Source organism: Dama dama, chromosome 1, assembly GCF_033118175.1.
Source record: "Dama dama isolate Ldn47 chromosome 1, ASM3311817v1, whole genome shotgun sequence".
Taxonomy (NCBI): domain Eukaryota; kingdom Metazoa; phylum Chordata; class Mammalia; order Artiodactyla; family Cervidae; genus Dama; species Dama dama.
Window position 1 is genome coordinate 39,416,653 of NC_083681.1, and position 23,429 is coordinate 39,440,081.

At 39.3% G+C, this 23,429-nt stretch overlaps 1 protein-coding gene across 3 annotated transcripts in view; it reads right to left on the reverse strand.

Moving 5' to 3' along the window:
• Positions 1 to 23,429, reverse strand: part of FAR1 (fatty acyl-CoA reductase 1) — a 76,449-nt gene that overhangs the window by 46,154 nt on the left and 6,866 nt on the right. The window contains exon 3 of one of the 3 annotated variants that reach the window (XM_061147324.1): positions 404 to 602. The exons of the other annotated variants lie outside the window; for them this stretch is intronic. The gene's annotated coding sequence lies outside the window, so the exon portion shown is untranslated. The remainder of the gene's footprint in view (positions 1 to 403; positions 603 to 23,429) is intronic. 3 annotated transcript variants of the gene reach the window in all.

A 23,429-nucleotide genomic window follows, 5' to 3' on the forward strand; every position in this document is an offset into this window, starting at 1 on the left:
ATTGGATTCTATATCACTAAAAGTACCATTTAACAGAAAAACCTGTAATTACTTTTTAAAACCCAGATGCACATTAGGATTACCTTGGAATTTTTTTTTTTTTAAATACAAATGCCACAGGTAATTTTTTTCTCCAAAGCTCCAGATGTGATTCTAATGAGCTGCCATGTTTAAAAACAACTGGACTATATGATGATCTTTTACTTTTATCTAGTTTGTTTCACTTTTCCTATTTCGTATTCAGTACTCCCATTTCATTTAGTTTATGCTTTCCAATTTCCCTATCTTTTTTTGTTGTTCTTTCTCCAGTTTTTATCAAGTGTAGACAAGCTTTTGTATACATATAAAAAGAGAGAGTATGTATAAATGTATATATTATAGAAAACTTTAAATTTTCACTTACCTAAAAAATTAATGACATTTTGGTTCCACTTGTCTAAGTAGGAATAGAATGCCAGATTTCTAATTTATATTCACTCAAAACTTTTGATATAGTGGATTCATTCTGGCATCTAGCATTACTGCTAGAAGTCTCTAGTCCAGTTATTATTTTAGTTATTTTTTTTTTAATTTGAATGAGGCTTGAAATTTCTAATGCAATTCTGAAAACATAAAGAAATGTTGTGTTGTAAAAAACAAAACAAAACAGGAAACATGATACAGTATTAACTAAGGTACAGATTTTGTTCAAATTTGACAAAATTTTATGCTAGTGTCCACTATTTGTTTTCACATTTTATTCAAGATTCTACATTGTATTTAGTTGCAATGAGCAGCTTCAGCTGCATGCAACAAATATTGATAAATTCTCTTTTCATTTTTATTGTTAAAAATATTTTCTACTTTTCCTTGTAATGGTTTCTTAGATACATCCATCATTTAAAAGAAGACATTAAATTTCCAAATACAATGGGGTTTTTTAAATGGCCTTGATATTAAATTCTCATTTAAGTGCTTTCTTCTTCTCTGCAATCACCCTCTGTTTTTTCCAGTCTTTTAATTTTATTGAAGTTTTCAATGGTTAAATCAAAGATTTCTCTGGGTAAATGTCAAACTGCACTTGAAAACATGTAGGTTATTTTCAACTATCTTTTGACATTGATTTCTAACATAATTTCACAGTGATAAGAGAACAGACTCTGTATGATTTCAATACCTCTAGATCATGAAATTTTTGCACCTTGTTTTAGATTCCTTGTTTAGTTCCAGTGTTTCCTGGTTTATAGTCTATGAGAACTTGAACAGAATTTGTATCCTGTTCTGTGAAAATTGTATAAATCTTAATCATGTTGAATTAGTTCACAGTGCTTTTCAAGTTATTATATCCTTCTACTTTCCTGTCTATTTGTTCTATTAATTTGAGTGTCTGATATTGAAACTCCAACTAAAAATCTTAATTTATCTACTTAAAAAAATAATTGTAATATATAGTGAAGCTATATGTAACTGTTTTCTGTATTTTCCAAGTCTCCTGCAAATGGGTTATCACATCTTCATAATTTAAAAAATAAAAAAGATAATAAATAAATAAATAAAAAGACTATTTCAAGACTTTGCCAACCCCAAATCTAATTAAAACTATAGAGCACTAAAGTTGTCATAGGGGAGAAATGAAGAATAATTCTGCATCAATACACCTAACAAATCTGGTAAATACTAATAACAACTACGTACTAAATATATATTAAACACAGTGTCCTGAGCACATGACCTAGAACAAGTTATCTAATTCACTGAGCTTCAATTCCTTCCTATGTAAAAATCTGTTCAACAAACATTTATTAATCACCTACCAGATACCAGGCACCAGAAAGTTTTCCAGAGGTGTGCACATGCATTTAAGACAGAAAAAGATACTAAGCAAATTCTCCCCTTAATCACTGAGCATTTATAGCCTGAATACAAGCTTGGCTCAACCCTAAAAAAACCCATCTAAGGACTTCCTTCCTTATCTATCAGGGAGGACACCCTCCCTGTAAAGCCTAAACAGCCAGTTTGTTAACATCAAATAACAAAAATTTTTACCAAACTTAATATTCTGTCCTTAAGAGTATAAAGACTAACAGAGCTATAAAATGAAACTGCTTATCAGTTTCAGGTATTTAGCTTAAAACTATCTGCACATGATTTTAACTTTAGGGTTTTCTTCATGGAAGAAAGAACAGATTTCCACAATTCCCCAACTTTATCACAATGCAACCACAAACTTTACAAGCACCAAGTATTTTTACACTATGTCTCCAGGTATTCTTGATTTCCCCACCCACCAATACACTTTACCCTATTAACTTACTGGCAAAGCCAGTACAAATGAGAATTTTTTTAAGCCAAGTCTAGACTGATCACATTTTCCACAGAGTCCTGTCAGGATGGCCAAAAACTACCAGAAAAGCAGAAACCAGGAGAGAAATGCTGCCAATCCTTCCAGAACATGCAGTTTAGATTCTTACTGTGTGATTTTACTTAAATGAAAAGATATCTAACGCTCCTATGATCCATTGAAAACTATCTGAAGCACTGCAAGAATGAGAAAAGCAGCAGTATCATTTCCATGTGCCAGGGCAGAGAAGCAGGGAAACATGACTCATATTTATTTTCACTGTTCTTGAGCTGTCTTAAGAAAACCACCAAGCAGTGGCAGTTGGGTATCTTCCTCAGAAAGTACCTTATCCTATGGTTCAAAGTTAAAGAGGCAGAAATCTTTTGCAAGACCAGCAAAATGATGGGTACCAGATATCACAATTACTTTCAAGGCTTTCTTGCTAAAGTGGGTTTTGCTACTGGGTTTTATATTATGCATATAAACTTACATTAAGAGAACATATTACAAAACTACTGAAACTAAGATACATTCACTTGCTAGAAGCTCAAGTTCAGGCTCTGCCACTTTGAAGCCATGAGATCCTAAGACAAAACTACTACTCTGAACCTGTTCCCTTATTCATAAATGGAGAACATGCAGGTCTCATGGGCAAAAAGCCTGAAACGGACACAGAGAAACCACAGATAATTCTAAGATAGCACCCACCCAATCAACATAAACTGCACCTTTGTAAAATAACTGTAGTCTCTTAATAAAAGTCCTAATATTAATGAAAAGCCAATCATGTTGTCTCATTACTTTTAGAAACTTAGTTAAGATAAAATAATTAGATAAGTTTTCTCTCATTTTCAACTTGTAAAAAAAGAGTTATTTAAATAGACAAAACAATCAAATTGAGAGATTGGGGTATTACAAAACCAAGAAAACCCTAAAAATCTGCCCACAAAAAGTAGCTTTTTAGTGCCAAGAAATAGGAGTTCCTTTGCCTATATTAAAGCTAAAAACAACTCAAATTAAAATTTTAACACATTTCAAGTAGTTGTTTCAGATACTTGCTAAGCAGAAAGACAAATATGAACAGTACTTGGAGATTAGGATATGGTGAGAGAAAGGAACAAGGCGGATCCATGGGCTTGAAGTAAAGTTTTATAGAAGACTCACCAGTGATAAGAAAAATAAATAATAAAGGCAAGACAGGAAAAGGAGAGATTAAGCACAAAAAACTGTTATCTCTCATGCTTTCAGATACAATTTCCTACAAACCTTCTTAATAATTTTTCTTTCTCAATGCAGGTAGGCTCTTATCAACAGTTAAAACTCAAAGGCTGTAGACTTTACCAGTATTTCCCTGAAAGCCATTTCCAGAGGCAGCCAACAAAGAGAATGAGAAAGGACAAGGTCTACTGTCAAACCCAGAATCTGACTCACAGGCCACCGAGGCGGACTTAATTATTACCACCATCGGTTTAAATAAAAGGACTACATGCTGGGGTTAAGGAGTAAACACTTACCAAAGGCTAGTGGATTTATCTCCAAGTCTACTCTACCCGATTCACTGAAAAACTTTTCCTAGATATAATTATTTATTGGAATAAATTAAAAAAAAAAAAAAACCCTCAGAGTAGTAGAGGTAATCAGATAAGGCAGACAAGAAGCTCTGAGAGCATAAGGTCTTGCTTAAGATTGATAACAAAATTCAAACATGTTTCTACAAACACCTGTAACAATATATACAAATACCTATACCTATATATAAATATATATAAATACCACATACTACACTTAACTACCTTTGAAAAACAGTGAGTTTTGTGTAACAGGGCATGGGCTCAGATATTTGTACTCCCAAATTGTCACTAATGGCACATGGATTACTTTGAGATGAAGGAAGTGAGATTTAACATAAGCAGAAAGAATTCTTCTCAGACCTTCCCTCATTTGATTAAAAGCAGAAACTTCCAAGAAGTGAGGGCTGCCATAATGAGGATTCTCTGAGTGAGTTCTATGGCGATAAAGACTGAAAGTTAGCACCAAAAACTTTACTAAAGTAACCTATATCTTCTATTAGTTTTCCCACATATTTACCTTCCCACAATATATTGCCCCTAAAGTCCAAATTCCTTTGTGTCTAGTCACTTCTCCATAATTTATAACCCTTTTTAACACAGTATATAAGCTCTCAAGTCTCAAGGTGAAAACCACGTCTTTTTGGGTCTTCATTTTTCTGTGATGCCCTTATGCAAGTTTAAAAACCATACATATGCCTTTTCTATTACTCTGTCTTTTGTCATTTTGATTTGTAAGCCTCAGTCATAGAGCATAAAGGGACAGAAGAAAAGTTTTTCCTCCCCTACATAAGCTATTAAAAAACTAAGTCTCTAGTGAGGCCATTTTCAGTATTCTACTGAATCTGGTCCTGTTATAAACTGTTTCCTGATAAGTAAGTTAGGCTCACTTTGTGGAACAATCCTTTCGGGCAGCCCAATGCCATGATGCAATAAGGACCTGAGTCTGGCAGGGTTGGGCTGGAATTCAGGTGCACCCATTTATCTTGGGGGTGAGCTTACTTATCTGTTTGTTTCTGCAGTTTCCTCATCTCTAAAAGCATATAGACAGCATATATACCTCCCACCCTTCACTTCATAGCGTTTGTGTAAGGATTAAGGCTGAGCACATAATTACATTTTTGTATTCATCTTTCCTCTACTTCTTTGGCAATGATTTCTCAGTATAGTCCCTCAACAATCAGTCTGATCTATAATATTTCAGTCTAAAAAAACGTTAATTTATCTTTTTTTCCCTGCAAATAATCATTTACTTATGAGTATAACTTTTAGACTAGGAAAAAAAATTTATTACCAAAGTAAAAGTGCAAGTGAAATCGCTCAGTCATGTCCGACTCTTTGCAACCCGGTGTACTGTAGCCTACCAGGCTCCTCCATCCATGGGATTCTCCAAGCAAGAATACTGCAGTGGGTTGCCATTTCCTTCTCCATTGGATCTTCCCGGCTCAGGGATCGAACCCAGGTCTCCTGCATTGCAGGCAGATGCTTTACCCTCTGTGCCAGCAGGGAAGCCCAACTCAGAGCTAATTTATTTCTGGATTATATACTATTATAGTCACATGCACATAAACTCATTTTTTAATTCTGGGGAGGAAATTAATGATTTTAGAAGGTTTAAACTAAACCTCTGAGGACTAAAAAAGAGAAGAGGTGCTTCAGCTTATATTGATGTGAAACAAAGATTCATGATTAATTTTAAAGGCCAAGATGTAATATACTGTATAATATACCACCTTTTATGGAAAAAGAATGAAAAATGAATGCATATGTTTACAAATAAATAGATTTTTCTAGCAAAAAAAGCCCCAAACTTGATAATAACAGTTGCCTCTGGGAGGGAGAACTGGATAGCTCAGGAAGAGAAATTATGGACATTTGTTTCTCACTATATATCCAGTGCATGTGTTATGTATTTTTAAAAACCACTATTTTTGTAGAATAGAAAAATCAGAAGGTACCAAAAAAAATTTGAAAGAATGTATTTTCCCATCAATTAGCCAGTCTCCATTATCTTTTGTCCTCTAACAATTTACAAACTCCCTTTCATCTAAGAGGAAAAAACAGTATGAAAAATCTTTTTAAAGTGAAAATAGAAGAGTATCATTGTGTTAAGATACAATGGATTTACCTTTCTTGTGGTAACCTTTATTACCTGAGCGTTTCCTTTTTTCCATGTATTTTCGTCCATGCACATTTTCATCTATTTTGGTTCCAGCTGCTATGTGAGTCTTTCTCTAGTCACAGCAAGCGGGGGCTACTCTCTAGGTGCAGTGTGTGGGCTTCTCACTGCAGTGGCTTCTCTTGTTGCAGAGCACAGGCTCAACAGTTGTGGCGCACAGGGCTTAGCTGCTCCGCAGCATGTGGGATCTTCCCAGACCAGGGATCGAACCTGTGTCTCCTGCACTGGTGGGCAGATTCTTTACCACTGAACTAACAGGGAAGCCCTCCATTTCTTTATTAGATGGAAAACCTACTAGATTAAAAACCAGAAGGTGCTTTAACTGCGAAACTGCTGTTTAACGAGATTTTAACAGGCTGGATTTCCTAAATGGAATGTGAGAAATTCTTCCCCCATCAGGATAAGGTTGATCTTTGGATCAGATACCCCTCTCTCCCATCTCCTGAGAAGACCTCTACATACATCATGCTCACCAAGGAATCAAGTACACAAAAGTACCAAATACTACAGTGAAGGTCTGCAGTGAGATTGGCTCTACCTGTATGTTTTTTCTGTACCAGTATTTACTGAACACAAACAGTAAAGGCTGACAAAAGATAGTTGTAGTTCTAAGTTTTAGCTGCTATAGATTTGTTTAGAAAAACTAAGCACTGAATACAAAAGTCTCTAGATAATGTCCAAACATTCATTCCAGCTTCCTAAAAATTTCCACCTAAAGTAGGATCTGTTTAGCTGTCTTCCTCTTAAGAACTGACTCCTTTGTGCCTCTAACATGTAACTAACCCAAAGTAAATAAACTACCAATGGAGACAGTGGGGAAAACAAAGAATAATCTACTTCATCTATCTTTTCATGGGGAGTCACTGACTGACTCCCAGTCAGGGACAATTCTGTGCTTAACACAGTCACATCCAATGCTGTTTTGTCACATCATCCTACACCTCTAAGCTGGAGGACAACTTGGCAGGAGTACTGAAGGAAACTCAAGCAGCAGTAAATAGAATGCTGAGCTAAATGGCCTTTTAATATCCCTTAGATTCTATGACTGAAAAACAAAACCACAACAAAAAAAACTTCAAATATTCTTAAAAGGGGGGAATTAATTCCAAAATATTTTAAACCAAGAGTTGGCACAGGTTTTCTGTAAAGGGTCAAGTAATAAATATTTTCGGTGTGTGGGCCATACAATCTTAGTAGCAACTACTCAATTCTGCCATTTGTGGCACAAAATCAGCCATGACCAGTAAGCAAATAGACATGGTTGTGTTCCAATAAAACTTTATTCACAAAACAGGAAGACAGTTAGTAGGTCATAGTCTGCCAACCTGTTATTTCTAAATAAAGATTCTGAATATTTCACATTCAGAAAAATGAACTAAGAAAGGTTATCAATGGTATCAACTGTACCAGCACAGTCTAAATATTCATTGCCTATGATTCCACTACTACTAGAGTTAACTTGCATATCACTAAAATGGACAGTAAATACTCGATTGTTACATCTTAAAAAAAAAAAAAATCAATAAATGAATGCCAGGCTTCATTTATACAGATAACCCACAAACTAAGTGCAAAACAAAGACATGATAACCTTTTTTAAGATAGACTAAAAATATCTTTATTTTTAAAAGGGAAGTCCATTAAGTTGTTCAGGGCTGAAGCCTGGGCAAGACTGTTTCGGAGAAAAGACTACAAATGAAGAAGAGCATGGAGTATACAATCCAGTCATAGACTCAGAAACCCTAGACCACTACCATGTTCAAAGAAATCTTGATACGATAATCAAAACACAACACAGAACGTAAAGAGGTCAAGAGCTAACCCCAACACTGTGGAAGATACAGTTTGTTTATAATCTGTGTAGAGCACAGGCTCAATAGTTGTGGCACATGGGCTTTAAGTAAGAGGTCTAAAAGTACCTATTCTTTTCTACGTAAAAGTATTACATGGCTAAAGGAATGGGATTGGAAGCAGAAAAGAGACTAAGCACATAGTAAATATTACCTAAGTATGAAAATTCCCCCAAAAGCTACACTGAGTTACAATGATGACCATGAGGATATCCCATATACATACTTCTCTTCTTCCTTATTGTTTTTCTATTTCATTCGCTTTCCAATAAAAGATTAGGTATCTGTAACTGCTAGGAATTAATATCTTTCTAATCCAGAAGTTCATGAACAGGATTGCATGGAGGCGGGTATCCAAGGGACACTTACTTTCATGAAAAATATTTTTCTGAGTGTGTTTATATATGTGTGTGTACAGGTGTGCAATCCCATGCATATATCTCTACATTATTCTAGAGGAAAAAATCCACTGCTTTTATCAGATTCTCAAAAGGGTCAGTAAGTCTAACAGTAAAAAACTACTATCAAATTTTATGTGTACTATGTGTGTATGCTAGAGGGAGGAGGACCTAAAATGCAGAGAACAGAGCTTCTTCAAGGTCACGATTAAAAACCCCATTCACATCTAATCTGTAGTGAAAAGTGAAAGTGTTAGTCACTCAGTCGTGGCCAACTCTTTGTGACCCCATGGTCTGTCAATGGAATTCTCCAGGCAAGGATACTGGAGTGGGTTGCCATTCCCTTCACCAGGGGATCTTTCCGACCCAGGGATCAAACCCAGGTCTCCTGTATTGCAGGCAGATTCTTTACCATCTGAGCTACCAGGGAGGCTGGAGTAAAAATGTGTAAACACTTAAAACATAATTATATCAATCTCTCTCAAAGCCTGTTATGGATTGAATTGTGTTCCTCCTAAAAAGACATGTTGAAATCCTAACCCCTAGGATTTTGGAATGTGACTTATTTGGAAACAGGGTCATTGAAGTATAATTAGTGAAGGTAAATGATATAACACTGGAGCAAAATGGGTCTCTAATTCAACATCACTGGTGTCCTTATAAGAGGAGATGCATTTGCAGACAAGAGATACACAGGGAGAACTCCACCTGATAATAAAAGCAAAACTGGAGTTACACATTGGAGCTACAAGCAAAGGAATACCAAAAATGCTAAGAAAAAATTAGTAAGAGGCAGGGAAAGACTCCCTTACAGGTTTCAGACAGACCATGGATTTTAGACTTCTAACCTCCAGAACTGTTAGACAATAAATTTCTGTCGTTTTAAGCCACCCAATTTGTAGTACTTTGTTACAGCAACCCTGGAAAACTAATAGAAGGTCAAATATCATAGTAACTAAAATTAAAGAACAAAAGGCTTTCTAAAGATGTTCATGTGTCCTTAAAACCTAATAAACACATCATGGGCACTTTCCAACAAACATGACAGTTTCAATTACCAAAACACACTCTACTAAATAGTTAAGAGATAGAATGGCTTTTCTAAATGGATACAGGAAAGAAGAGAAGAAAAAAGTTTTATGTATCAGAGGTAAAAGACCAAAATAAAGTTAAAGATCAGATCCCAGAACAAATCAGTGGGATATATCACTGACTGTATATCTAAATACTGTATAGAGATAAATACTGTATACTGACAAATTTCAGTATACAGTAGCAGATTCAGGGAAAGCAGTGTTCTGATTATCTGCTGCTATGTAACAAAATCACACTAAAACTTAATGTCTTAAAACAACAATAATCATTTTTATTTTCTCTCACTGTATCTCAAAGTTAGGAATTTGGAAGAGCTCTAACAAGCAGTTTTAGCTGAACAGTCCCAGCTCCTGCTGTTGGAGTCCTGTAGTCTGTCCACATGAGGCAGTCTGGGACAGCACGGCGATCTCAGGCTGTACAGCTTAAAAGCTGCTAAAGACTTCAAGACCAGCATTTTGTTGAGTTGGATAGGGAGTTCACCTTTTCAGACCACACCTTATTGCTCACAAGTGAATCACAAGATCACCCAAATTCAAGGGAAGGGGGCATAAAATGCCACCTCAGGATGAGAGAATAATCAAGGTCACATTAAAAGAACATATGAGAAGGAAGATATTGTTACAACTACATTCAGAAAATACAATCTGACACAGAGAGTATGGTAAAGTGACTATTACTCTTGAAATGGTCAACCATTTGAAACTCTCCCATAGATTAACAAACTGATGACTAAAACAAATTTTTGAGCTTGTCTTACAGAACAGCAACTAAGGGAACAGCTTATTAAAAACCCCTCTGCTTGGAATCTGCTTCCATCGATCAAACTCATCTTAATTATTTCTTCTAACTCTTTTAAACACCCCCTACAGATATACCTCTGCTGAATGTGTCCCTACAGTATCAGGGGCTTATGCCACTTTTCAGAAACTTGGAGTCAGCTCTTATTCAGTTTAAGCTGGCTAAGATTTTTGGTTGGGACCACTGACATTAAAACTGGGCCTATGCAAGTGTCCAACAAATGATGTCAGAGGGCTCAAAAATCCACCCTCAGATCATGCTAAGTGCCTCCAGTTTTGAACATGCATCTCAAGAAGCAGCATGTAACTTAGATACACCTACAAAGAATACTGATTACTTCAGCTTTTCCCTACCTTTGCCTATGCCTAATACCACCCTGCTTCTTTATTCCATAAAGACTGCAAACCCCTTACCTTCAGGGAAGCGAATCTGATCTCTGTTCTCCTATCTCCTCACCTGACTGCCTCCTGAATAAACTCTTTCTCTACTGCAAACCTTTGAGTCTGTTGCAAGCATTTTGGCCTACTGCACACATGGGGCAAATGAACCTGGTTTAACAACACATTTAATCCATGTCTGACCTATTTCACAGGCAATACTTAAGCCACCTAAAACGTCTTTTAAAAACATGGCCCATAGGTCTCATATTTTCCAGTACAGATGATTCTTGAACAACACAGGTTTAAACTACATGAGTGTAATTATGCACAGATTTTTTCAATAAATGCATACCACAGTACTGTATAACAGAGTCAGTTGAACCTGAGGATGCAGAACCATAGAGTGCTGTTTCTTAGTTGCTCAATCGTTTCTGACTCTTGGCAACCCCGCGAAGACTGTAGCCCACCAGGCTCCTCTGTCCATAGGGATTCTCCAGGCAAGAATACTGAAGTGGATTGCCATGACCTCCTCCTCCAGGGAATCTTTCCAACCCAGGGATCAAACCCAGGTCTCCCACACTGCAGGCAGATTCTTTACCATCTGAGCCACCAGGAAAGCAAGCCCATAGATACAGAGCGCCAACTGTACAATTACATATAGATTTTTTTGACATCCCTGAGGGCTGGCACCCCCAACCCCCACTATTGCTCCAGGGTCAACTGATTTTGCCTAACAAATAATTTCATTCACTTAATAAAATTTTCATTTTGCCATATTCACTTAGCTGTGAACTTCTAACCAGTAGATTTCTACTTGGAGTTGACATACTTGCAGCCAAAAACCATCCAATTCATTCTAGCTAGATTATTAAGAGGCCTCATATTGTAAGTGAGCATATATTTTCTTTTAAAATTTTTGATAGACTCTCATCTAGAGGCATACTGGGAACCACGAATGTCTTTTTATGATATTTTAATAACTCTAGAATCTTTATTTATATAAAGATTAACTTCAAAAAATAACTCTATAGAGTCTTGAGTGTTTTGTTTAAGATGAAAACCTCCTCTGCAAGTGAGCTGTAAACAACAAAAAAAGGGCCAAAATCCCAACTCAAAATGTACAAGTTGATAAGGATAGTGGGTTCCTTTTTCCTTTCAAAAATTAAGGCTTACAAAGCATTTTTTCCACAAACAAAAGACTAGCTCTAGCATCTTGGTTTTCAATAAAAGATGCTAGTGTCTAACCCTGTTGTAAGCACCCATTGAAGTAAATATAATGGCCACTCTGTTTGCCTACACAGATATTGATGCCAGTATTTAACTCTCTATATCCATTTTTCCTCAATGTCTAGGATACTTCTCAGTAAGGAATCTCAGTAGGTTCATCAGTCCTTAGGGCACTACACAACTATTTTGAATACTGACATTGCTCTGTAAGCAGGGCACTTTAGCAAGTTAAAATGCCTCAGTATCCTGGAAAATTACACATTAAGAAAATTCAGACTCATAATTTCTTTGAGTGACATAAAAATCAAACACAAAAACATCTTTAAATATCAAGTTTTACTTCATCAGAGAGGAAATATTAATTCTACAGCATTAAAATTACCAGCTGACAAGAAAACTTAAATTTTTTAGCCACGCCCATTTTCCTTTCTGTCCTTAAGGTCTGTACCAATAGGGTAACGTCTCTACCATAAAGCCTACAGAAAAAGAACTGTGCTCTTGTTAACACGTTTGGTGAAAAGCAATTCCACTACTTACAAAAACATGCATTCAATTCCATTCTGGGATAAAACAATTCTTCGATGGGGCGATCTTCTCTTTGCGTCTTTGGATCGACGTGCCCTCAGGCCTCAAAGATGGATTTTCCTGCTATTATCTAAATAGATAGAGCTGTAACACTGAGCTGTAACACTGATTTATTTAAGAGCTATAACACGCACGGTCTGTTCTCCAAGAGCTGTGACCCGCCAAGGTGCTTTAATGTCCATCACTCCAAATTTTTGTTGTGACGAGACAAAGAACTGAGGAACATACACTCGCGTGACATCTATGGTGCCGTGACTCGGGTTTAAGCTGGCTGAAACAACCTCCACGAGGAAGATGCCAAGCGCAGCAGGAGCCCAACTCAGCGAAGCTCCTGCGGTAGAAGCGGAACTCGAAGAAAACCCAGCGCAGGGGAAGGCCCGTCGTGCTGGAAACCGGGGCAGCGAAAAACAAACTCAGCAGAAAGCCCACGCGGCTCAGCCTCAGATTCCAGAAGACCTCCGGTTAAGGTAGGAGGTCCTCGCTCCTATGGCTGGAAGGACATGCCTAACAATTACAATCTCTCGTTTCTCGTTTCCTTGAACCCCCCGCGAACAGGCAGGCGGCAGTGGGCGCAATTGAGGGACTCTGGAGAGGTCACTTTTCAAGTATGTCCCAAAGGCACTATCTGCTGAGCCCCAGTAGCTGTTACCCTAGCCGGTGGGGGTTCTTCTGTCCTTACTCTTTGTGCCAAAAATCAGGCCAATGAAAACTGAGCACCGGTCAGATATCTAGCAAATTTTCCAGTAAGCTATGAAGGGGATTCCTTGGCACATTTTTCCCACTGCTTTTTCCTCTTTTCCTTCAGCTCCTTCTCCCAGGAAGCGAGCCCGACCAAAACCCAGGATGCCCGGCTCAGGCTCTGAGGTCTTATTGCAAACATTCAGTGAGAGACAAAGCGATAAGTGGGAGGTGGATTTGCTATGATTCAGAGAGAAGCGCCCATTCTACAGGGTACCGGCCATGGAATGTGGCCTAACTAAGTTTTGCAAGAGGGGCGAATTCATATGCTAACGAGTGGGAGGATCATCCCAGCCATTGGCTTACAGACTGCGGATTAAAGTTTGCTCGATTGGACCCAATTGACTTTAATCAGTTTACGTTATGCTCTGGTGCTATGTCATTCTTCCAAAGGTTGTGCTCTGCCCCCCTTCCTTCCTGTTTCATGCTCCTTTCCTCAGCCACATCCGGGCCCACAATGTTGCCTCTACAATCTACTAGAGGGATAACCAGAAAATAGCTGGCCTTGGGAGGGAAGAACTGTATAATATCCAACCCCTTAGTCCTACCTAGCACTGGTCACACTGGAGACCTTGGGGATGCCCAAACTCCAGCCCGGGGGTCCCAGGAGGTCATCATCACGCCTTGACCTGCCTAGGGATCTGGTCCTTGAAAGGTTGTCACGCCTCAGCCTTTCAGGGATCCGCTAGTCCCAAGGGTCCCTCCTCTAGTCCCAAGGGTCCCAGGAGGTTGTCACGCCTCGACCTGCCCAGGGGCCCAATTCTCGGGAGGCCGTCACGCCTCAACCTGCCCGGGGATTCGATCTCTAGGAGGCTGTCACGCCTCAGCCTGCCTGGAGATCTGCATCCTGACCCAGGGATGCCTTGCTCTCAGGTTGCCCCAGTACTGGGTAGGATAAGCTTCAAAAAGCCTATTCGTTTTTTTCCTTTTCCTCCCTAACATGACTCTTTTTCAGATGGGAAATAACCAATCCACTTCCCGGCAGACGCCCTTGAGATGCATCCGATAACTAGATGACCCTAAACATACTAGGGTCTTAAAGGAAGCCGGGAGGTATGCAACAGGGCTTCACATGTCAAGCGATAGATACCCAGTAGGGGAAACTGCAGTCCCCTCCTCCGATCCTAACTGGAATTATAATGACCCTGAGCACATTTGGGAAAGGGATCATTTTCTAATCTGTATAAAGGCAGGACTGAAAGCAGCCCAGCAAAAAGTAATCAGCTATGCCCGGGTCTCAGCAATAACTCAGGAGTCCAATGAGAACCCCATTGCCTTTCAAGAAAGGCTAAAAGAGGCCCTCCAAAAGTTTACCAATTTGGACTTAGACTCTTAATGAAGGACAGGTGATTTTAAAGGACAAATTCCTGTCCCAATGTGCATCAGATATCAGAATTAAGTTACAACAGCTACAGCAGCAGGACTCTGCTGCCTCTCTAGATGAGATGATCCAGACAGCCACCAATACCTTTTATAATAGGGAACAGGAGAAGGAGGCCAAGGCCCAGGAGAGGGAGAGAAGGAAAGAGACAAGGCATGCCCAGATGCTGGCCGCCCACAAGCCCTTGAATGACAAGGCACAAGGCAAATGCCTAATCTATAGACAGGCAGGGCATTGGGCCAAAGAGTGTCCTAAGCGTGACAAGTCTCCTAGAACAGCTTGCCACAAATGCCATCAATTGGGACATTGGGCGGCACTCTGCCCTGGGGACCCAAGACCCTCAAGGTCAAGCACCAAGCCTTCCCTCACAACTGAAGCGGCCCGCTTCAGCCGGCCCGCCTGTCACAGATAACCATCAAGGGGCTGGAGCCAAGGGTGCAACTGGATGTGGCAGGTAGGTCAGAGAATTTCTTGGTTGACACAGGGGCTACCTACTCTGTCTTGATCTCCTACTCCGGAGCCTTCTCCTCCCAAACCTGTACCATTTTGGGTGCTACAGGAAAAGCAACTACTGGAAGATTCACCCAAGCACTTCTTTGTTGCTGGGATGGACAGATATTCTCCCACCAGTTTCTGGTGGTCCCTGAGTGTCCTACTCCCTTAATGGGAAGAGACATACTCATTAAACTGGGGACCACCCTTGTGGTGGGAAGCTTTTCAGCCCCTAGGGCCCTACAGCTTCTGGTTACTACTAAAGAATCCATTACACCTTCTCCAATAAAGAGAGAACAAAGACTATGGGAGGACAAAATTAACCCCCAGGTGTGGGACCAGGGGATTCCTGGACAAGCCCACCAAGCTGAACCTGTCATTATTGTCCTCCGAGATCCCACTCGGTTTCCTAACCGGAAACAATATCCTCTCAAAAGAGAGGCACAGGAGGGACTACAGCTTTTAAAAAATAAATTCCTTGCTTGTGGGCTATTGGTCCCCACCAGTTCACCATGTAACACCCCAATCCTCTCAGTAAAGAAAAAGGATGGAACCTGGCGAATGGTTCAAGATCTCCGGATCATAAATGAAGCTGTAGTCCCCCTCTATCCCACAGTACCCAATCCCTATGTAATCTTGGGAGAAATCCCACCCAGTGCCACGTGGTTTACAGTCTTGGATCTCAAGATGCATTTTTTTGCATACCACTGGCTAAAGAATCCCAATATCTTTTTGCCTTTGAGTGGGAGGCTCCAGGAGAAAAACACCAACAGATGACTTGGACAGTACTACCTCACGGGTTCAGAGATAGCCCCCACTTGTTTGGACAGGCCCTTAGCCGGGATCTCCTAGATCTGGACCTGGGAGCTAATGGGAAAATATTACAATATGTAGATGACCTACTAATCTGCTCTCCAGATGAAAAAAGTGCCCAACAACATGCAATTCAGGTTCTAAACTTTTTGGCAGAAAGGGGATATAAAGTCTCCCATGCTAAGGCACAGATGGTCGAGACAAAGGTCACTTACCTGGGAGTTCAGATTACACATGGGTCCAGGAGGCTGTCCTCTGATCGGGTACAAGGAATCCTCCAGTTGCCCTCCCCCAAGACTCGAAAACAATTGCGAGCTTTCCTGGGGTTAACTGGGTACTCTAGAATCTGGATACCCAACTATGGTCTAATTGCCTAGCCCTTATATAAAAGTTTAAAGGGACGAGATGATTCAATCCCACTAATGTGGGGAACTCCTCAAAAGGAGGCAGAGGCTACACTAAAACAGGCCTTAACTCAGGCATCTGCCTTGAGGTTGCCAGATCCAAAAAAAGCATTCCAACTTTATGTCCATGAAAGAGAGGGAATAGTCTTGGGAGTGTTAACTCAAAGGTTGGGATCTGAGCCCCAGCCTGTAGCTTACTTATCCAAGAGACTTGATCCAACAGCCCAAGGCTGGCCCCCCTGCCTTTGAAATCTTGCAGCTATTGCAATCATGATAGAAGACCTTTTGTTTATGTCAATGACCTCTTCCTAGATCCAGAGGTACAGACCCTCCAGTCTCATACCATGGCCTTTGGGCAATTCCAACAGGATATATGCTTGTGGGGTATGAACCAGGACCCAAAAGACTCTAAAGACTCGCCACTATATGCTCCAGGGACTCCAGTCCTAATTACAGTCTGGAAAGATGGGACCCCAAAGGCTCAATTCCAGCCCACATGGAAGGGCCCCTACCCTGTAATACTTTCTACTCCCACAGCGGTCAAAGTGCCAGGACATGACTCCTGGATTCACTACTCACGAGACAAGCCGTGGAAGAAAACAGCAGAGGACACTCAGTACACCTGTGAGCCCCTGGGAGATCTCAGATACCTATTCAGAACTACAAATGAGTGCCCTTCTAATAAACAACCCCAAAATCTGGTCTCTGGGGATAAGATTTCTCAAGACAGCTCTAAAGAGCCAACACAGCTTGGCAGAGATTGTACTCCAAAACAGACAGGAGATAGATCTTCTGACCCCTGAACAAGGAGGGACTTGAGCCATCCTGGTGATGTAAATTTAAAATTGGCTAATGCCCCTACTAGTCCTTGTTATGCCGTACTGATGCTGCTAATGCCTGTTCCATGTACTGTCAATTGTCTAACCTGTCTTGTCTCTGCCCAGGTCAAGCTATGACATGCAGCACCAGTTCAACAAAGATACAGAACTACAGCCAACCACGGAAAACATCAGTCACCCTTAGATGGACACCGCTATAAGGACTCTGAGGCCTGAGACTAGCAAGAGGGGAAGGCCCAATGCCCCTCGCCGTCCCAGTTCAGCAGGAAGTAGCCAGAGAGACCTCGATGCCCCTATTCCCAAAGAATTGGGCCTCCCATCTCTTGAGGGGGGACTGTTAGGTAGTTAGAATAGGGAAAAGGAGTCCAAGATGGCGGTGGCTAAAAGACCTGGAAGGGAAAGCCCGTGAAAATAGAACAAAGGAAGGTCCGAGGACCGGAGTGAGAACCTCAGGTAAAACAAACAACGCTCCTGCCTAAGCCCAATTTGCATAGGACAGGCCCAGGGGGAGCAAAAACCATATAAAAAGAGGAGCTAAAGCCCTCTTCTCTCTCTCTCTCTCTCCCATGACTCTCTCCCCCCCCCCCCCCCCCCCGTGACTCTCTCTCTCTCTCTCCACCCCTCCATGCGATGGGGCGATCTTCTCTTTGAGTCTTTGGATCGACATGCCCTCACACCTCAAAGATGGATTTTCCTGCTATTATCTAAATAAATAGAGCTGTAACACTGAGCTGTAACACTGATTTATTTAAGAGCTATAACACGGTCTGTTCTCCAAGAGCTGTGACCCACCAAGGGGCTTTAATGTCCATCACTCCAAATTTTTGTTGTGACGAGACAAAGAACTGAGGAACATACACTCACGTGACATCATCAACATCCTTCACCCTGGGAAGGCAAAAATAGCTAAGATAGAAATTTAGGTAAAACTAGCCAAAATGTACTAGACCACACCAGATGTCATCTTTGAATTTGGATTCAGCATCCATTTTGGTAGTGGCAAGACAACTGGCTTTGGCAGGTTTTACTATTCCTTAAATTATAGAAAGAAAAATGAACCCAAACACTGACATGCAAGATATGGCCTGTATAGGAAAAGACCTCAAGAAAACAGCAAAAGGAACAAAGAACAGAATGAAGGAAGTCAAGAGGACTGCAAAGGCCAATGTTGGTGCTGGCAAAAAGTGAGCTGGAGATTGGACAACAGAAGGAATAAAGATTCTGCAGTGACTGTGCAAATTTTTCAAGAGATGATTAATAAACTAAGAATGTTTATGTGAAATAAAAAAAATATATATATATACTTCAAATTATTCAGTAAAATTAACAGGAAAATGTTCCAGGTATACCCTGATCATTCCATGGAGACTACACACACGTTTATCCAAAAAACTGACTCAGGCAGATTATCAATCATGTACCCTATGTGGTCTAATTTAAAGCTATCAAAGCCTATTCATGAAGATTTGTAATTTTAAGAACAAGTTGACAGAATCAGATATTTCACTGGTTATAGAAGTAGTCAGACTTTGTTTAAAAGAGTTTATATTCAGTCTGATTACAATAGCAAATGTCCTTAACGATATAAAAGTGCTTTGAAGCTCCTGCTATATGCTGTATTCTTGTTTTTGTGTCACTTTCTTAAGAAGTCTTCTCAATCTGTTCCCAAGACTTAAAAACTGGCTCTATTCAGTCAAGGCAGCATTTTCCAAATCGTGGTAAATGGGACTGGGAAATTGTACACTTTAGCCCCAACCAGGAGAGTTACAAAACACATTAGCATATCAAAGACCTACAAAAAGTCCTTAGGTAAAGAAAGTAGACCTCTTTGAAAGCCTGGCCTTTCACAAATTTCCAAATGCGGCTAAAAAAGCAGTGTCTGAGAAGCTCATCGATTACCACACCAGCCTTCTGAGGTAATGACTGTACAAACATGAGCCAAACCTCCCACGAACTACAAATGATTTAGAAAGCATTCCATTGAGCCTCAAGACTACTCTGAATAAACCATAAAGCCAGTTATTAAGAGTTGCAAAAGTGAGTATGCTATTAGAATGTACCAAAGACTTCAGTTTCTATACAATTACTAATTCTGGGTGCTGCAACTCACGATGCAGCAAAGCACCAAATACGCACACTCAAAACATGGAATTCTGTAATTTTCAAGAGGAACAATCAAACATCATTAGTAAAATTGTGTTGTCTTTAGCTGGTCATGGTTTTTAATTATAATTATTCTTATTCCTAATAAAAAATTACCATTAGTTGAACTTCATTATTTTAGTTGTTTTAATAAACCTGTGAAATGTGTTACACAATTCCATCACCAGAATTTGAGACCTACCGTTTTCTAGCTAGCCTAAACTTTAAGATAAACACATTTTTTGTCATTCAATTAGGAACCATCCATATTCTTAACTGCTGAAGACAGTTCCTCTCCCCCAAAATGCTTATACCTTGACAATTTAGTTGCTATTACTCCACTAAAAAGAAGGAATTACTGAGCTACAGAATGACCCAGCTAAAGGGCTGGGATTAAAAGAGCTGGGCAGTCACTGTTCTAAAAGGCCTCACCTTAGCTATGGGGCCACTAATGTACGGGCAGGTCTTCTCCCTGGTCACCATGTCCACACCAACCAAATATGGCATAAGGACTTAGAATTAGGGCCCTTTGTGGAAGTAACAATAACTTCTCTCATCTTGAATGTCAATGGTGCCTCCAGTCTCAAGTTTTGGGTAGGAAGCTTCCGGGAAGGTCTTAAAACAACTTAATCCCACAACAAAGTCTCTTCTCAAAAATCTTTTCCTGGTCTATCTTTAAAACTTTCCAGGTTCTGCTCTCTGATGACTGGGGAGTGGGGTGAGGGAAGTTGTGGGCTGGTGGGGGTTGGGGTTCAAGAGGGAGGGGATAAATGTATCATTATGGCTGATTAACGTTGCTGTATGGCAGAAACCAACACAACACTGGAAAGCAACTATCTTCCAATTTTGCAACAACAAAAAAAGAACTTTGCCAGGTTCATATGTACAGCTTGCAACAAAATGCTATCAAGCACAGAAAGATACAGAAAAAAGGAGGGAAGTGTTTGATGATTTTGTGGACTCTTTTATCTTTTTCTAGCTCTGAAAGTGACTTAATGCTTCTAAGAACCCTACCTTACTAAGCCTTGTGACCACAGGTTATTGTGCTAAAGATGGGATTAGAACATATACAGCAAAGTAAAAATATTAGAGTTTAAAAATTCAGAGAATTCTTGGTCAATTTATCAATTGAGAATCAAAGTCACAATGCTAAAAACTCCAGTATTAAGATATTTCCTTCTCCAGAAACTGAGATCCATAATGAAGAGAGTCAAGATAATAAGAGCAACACTGCACCTGACCTTGGGCAAGTCAATTAACTGCTCTGATCATCCACAGAATTGACTGAAGAGAAGGTTAAACCACTGATGGATAAATCCTCTTCTACTTCTCAAAGTCTAGATATTACCATGTATTAGAAGATGCTATTTCCCAGTTAATACATTACATACTCAGAAAATTATTAACTCAAATGGGTCACAAGGGTTATCACTTTAAAGCCATACAACCAATATTCACTGATCTTCAAACAATCTATGTTCTGCTCTGCAGAGTCAAATGTCCCATTTAGCAGCTAACTGATCTGTTCCTATCTCCTAAGGATTCTGCTCACGCTAATACCCATAATTATGATTATACTGAGTTAGCCAAAAAGTTCACTCAGATTTTCCCGTAAGGTGGTACAGAAAAACTGGAATGAACTTTTTGGCCAACCCAATACTATTAGCTACAATTCACAAGTTTTTAAAACCCTATACTTCTCAGAAATGTATTTAGAACCATCCTTCACACTAGATGCACAATAAACACTTATGATCTCAGGGCTCTACTGAAAATTAATCCCTTGTCAGACCAATACATGTTTCTAAGCCCGTGTATCATATCTAAGAGTTTTTTTTTAACACAAATGTGAACCTCAAAATACTTTAACAGATCATTTCCTCCACAGACCTGAACTATTTAAGGGCAACAAAAGTCAAAGTTCTTTCCTTTACCTCTGAAAAAGCAGTATTTATGTATTTATTCATTCTTAAGTCATATTCTATCTCATGTTAATTCAGGATGGACAGCAGCCACTATATAAAGTTCCACACACTTATTCCAAAATCTTTGGTAAAATCATTCCTATATATTCATTAAATTGGCTACAGCTTGTTCTTCCCCAAGAATCCAATTAAGAATGGGTCTTTTAAAAAATTAAGCATTTGCATAATGAAATTTATAATTTCACTCAATAATGAAAAACACTTGTTTGTAAAAGGTCAGGAGCACATAGAAATAAATTTAAGTTGAATTTTACCAATATGCTTTCTGCCTAAACATTAAAGAATGAATTAACAAACCAGAATCTCTATCATACAAACATGCAAAGATATCTGAATGTGTTTTAAAAGGCTTATCAGCTCCCTGAAACTATATGAAAACTGTGCATGTGTGTATTTTTTCTGAGGAGAAGAGATAGCACAAAGCTATGAGGAGATGCTCAAAGGGGTTTATGACCTTTGACTAAAACTCTGCATTATGGGAGATATTTTAAAACGTTAATTTGCAGCTAATAGTTCAAAGTTTTTAGGTCAATACTCCAAAATAGTAAGATACAGTGGTATGAATTCCTTACATTCAAGAAGGAGTTCTCAAATGACTGCCATGCCAACATTTTTTGGCAAAAATTCCATAAAAGACAAGAATGACCTACAGGAGATATTTCAAAGTAATCTTAAAACTGTCAAATGGTTAACATTTACATACACACATATCACACACCTCACCAATGTCATTTCCCATTTAGACTCTCTAGTCCAGGCACATGACCTGATGTTACTATATTCTGTTTTATATATGTCTATATATATATGACTATATATATATATATAGTCAAGTCTCTCCAACTACTTATCCCTGTCACATAGTAAATTATATCTAATTTCTCTTGCTCAAAACACTGTAACATACAAGTCTCAAATATATTTACACAAAGAAATTTCCACTTCAGTTAGATTAGCATGTCTACTGTTTCACTTATCAAGCTGTACGGTTAACAACTGGTAAAAATGTCTAGGACTTGCTTCAAAATTTAAAAGGCGAGGGGGGCAAGGGGAGTGAGTGAGGATACAGATAAAAAGGATTGACCACAAGCTGAAAATTGTTAAAGCTGGTAATATGCATGTATAAAATGTATACAAAGAAGAAACCTCTTGAATCTGTCTTTAAGAAGCTCTCTGTTCTACTAGAACAAATAATTTCAGAATTTGTATGGAAGCACAAAAAACCTCGAATGGCCAAAGCAAGCTTGAGAAAGAAGAATGGAACTGGAGGAATCAACCTGCCTGACTTCAGACTATACTACAAAGCTACAGTCATCAAGACAGTATGGTACAGGCACAAAGACAGATCAATGGAAAAAAGCAAAAAGCCCAGAGATAAATTCATGTACCTATGGACACCTTATCTTTGACAAAGGAGGCAAAAAAATACAACAGAGAAAAGAAAATCTCTTTAACTTAAAGTGGTGCTGGGAAAACTGATCAACCACCTGTAAAAGAACAAAACTTTCTAACAACATTGTGGTGGTGGTGGTTTAGTCGCTAAGTCATGTCCGACTCTTGCAATCCCATGGACTGTGCCCACCAGGCTCTTCTGTCCATGGGATTCTCCAGGCAAGATTACTGGAGTGGGTTGCCATTTCGTTCTCCAGGGGATCTTCCTGACACAGGAATCAAACCCGGGTCTCCTGCATTGCAGACAGATGATTTACCAACTCAGAATGGATTAAAGATTTAAATGTGAGACCAGAAACTATGAAACTCTTAGAGGAAAACATAGGCAGAACACTCTCTGACATAAATCACAGCAAGATCCTCTATGACCCACCTCCCACAGTAATGGAAATAAAAAACAAAAATAAACAAATGGGACCTAATTAAACTTCAAAGCTTTTGCACAACGAAGGAAACTATAAGCAAGGTGAAAAGGCAGCCTTCAGAATGGGAGAAAATAGTAGCAAACGAAACAACTGAATTCATCTCCAAAATATACAAGTAGCTCATGCAGCTCAATAACAGAAAAATAAATGACCCAATCAAAACATGGGCCAAAGAAATAAACAGACATTTCTCCAAAGAAGACATACAGATGGTTAACAAACACATGAAAAGATGCTCAACATCACTCATTATCAGAGAAATGCAAATCAAAACCTCAATGAGGTACCATCTCACGCTGGTCAGAATGGCTGCCATCAAAAAGTCTACAAACAATAAATGCTGGAGAGGGTGTGGAGA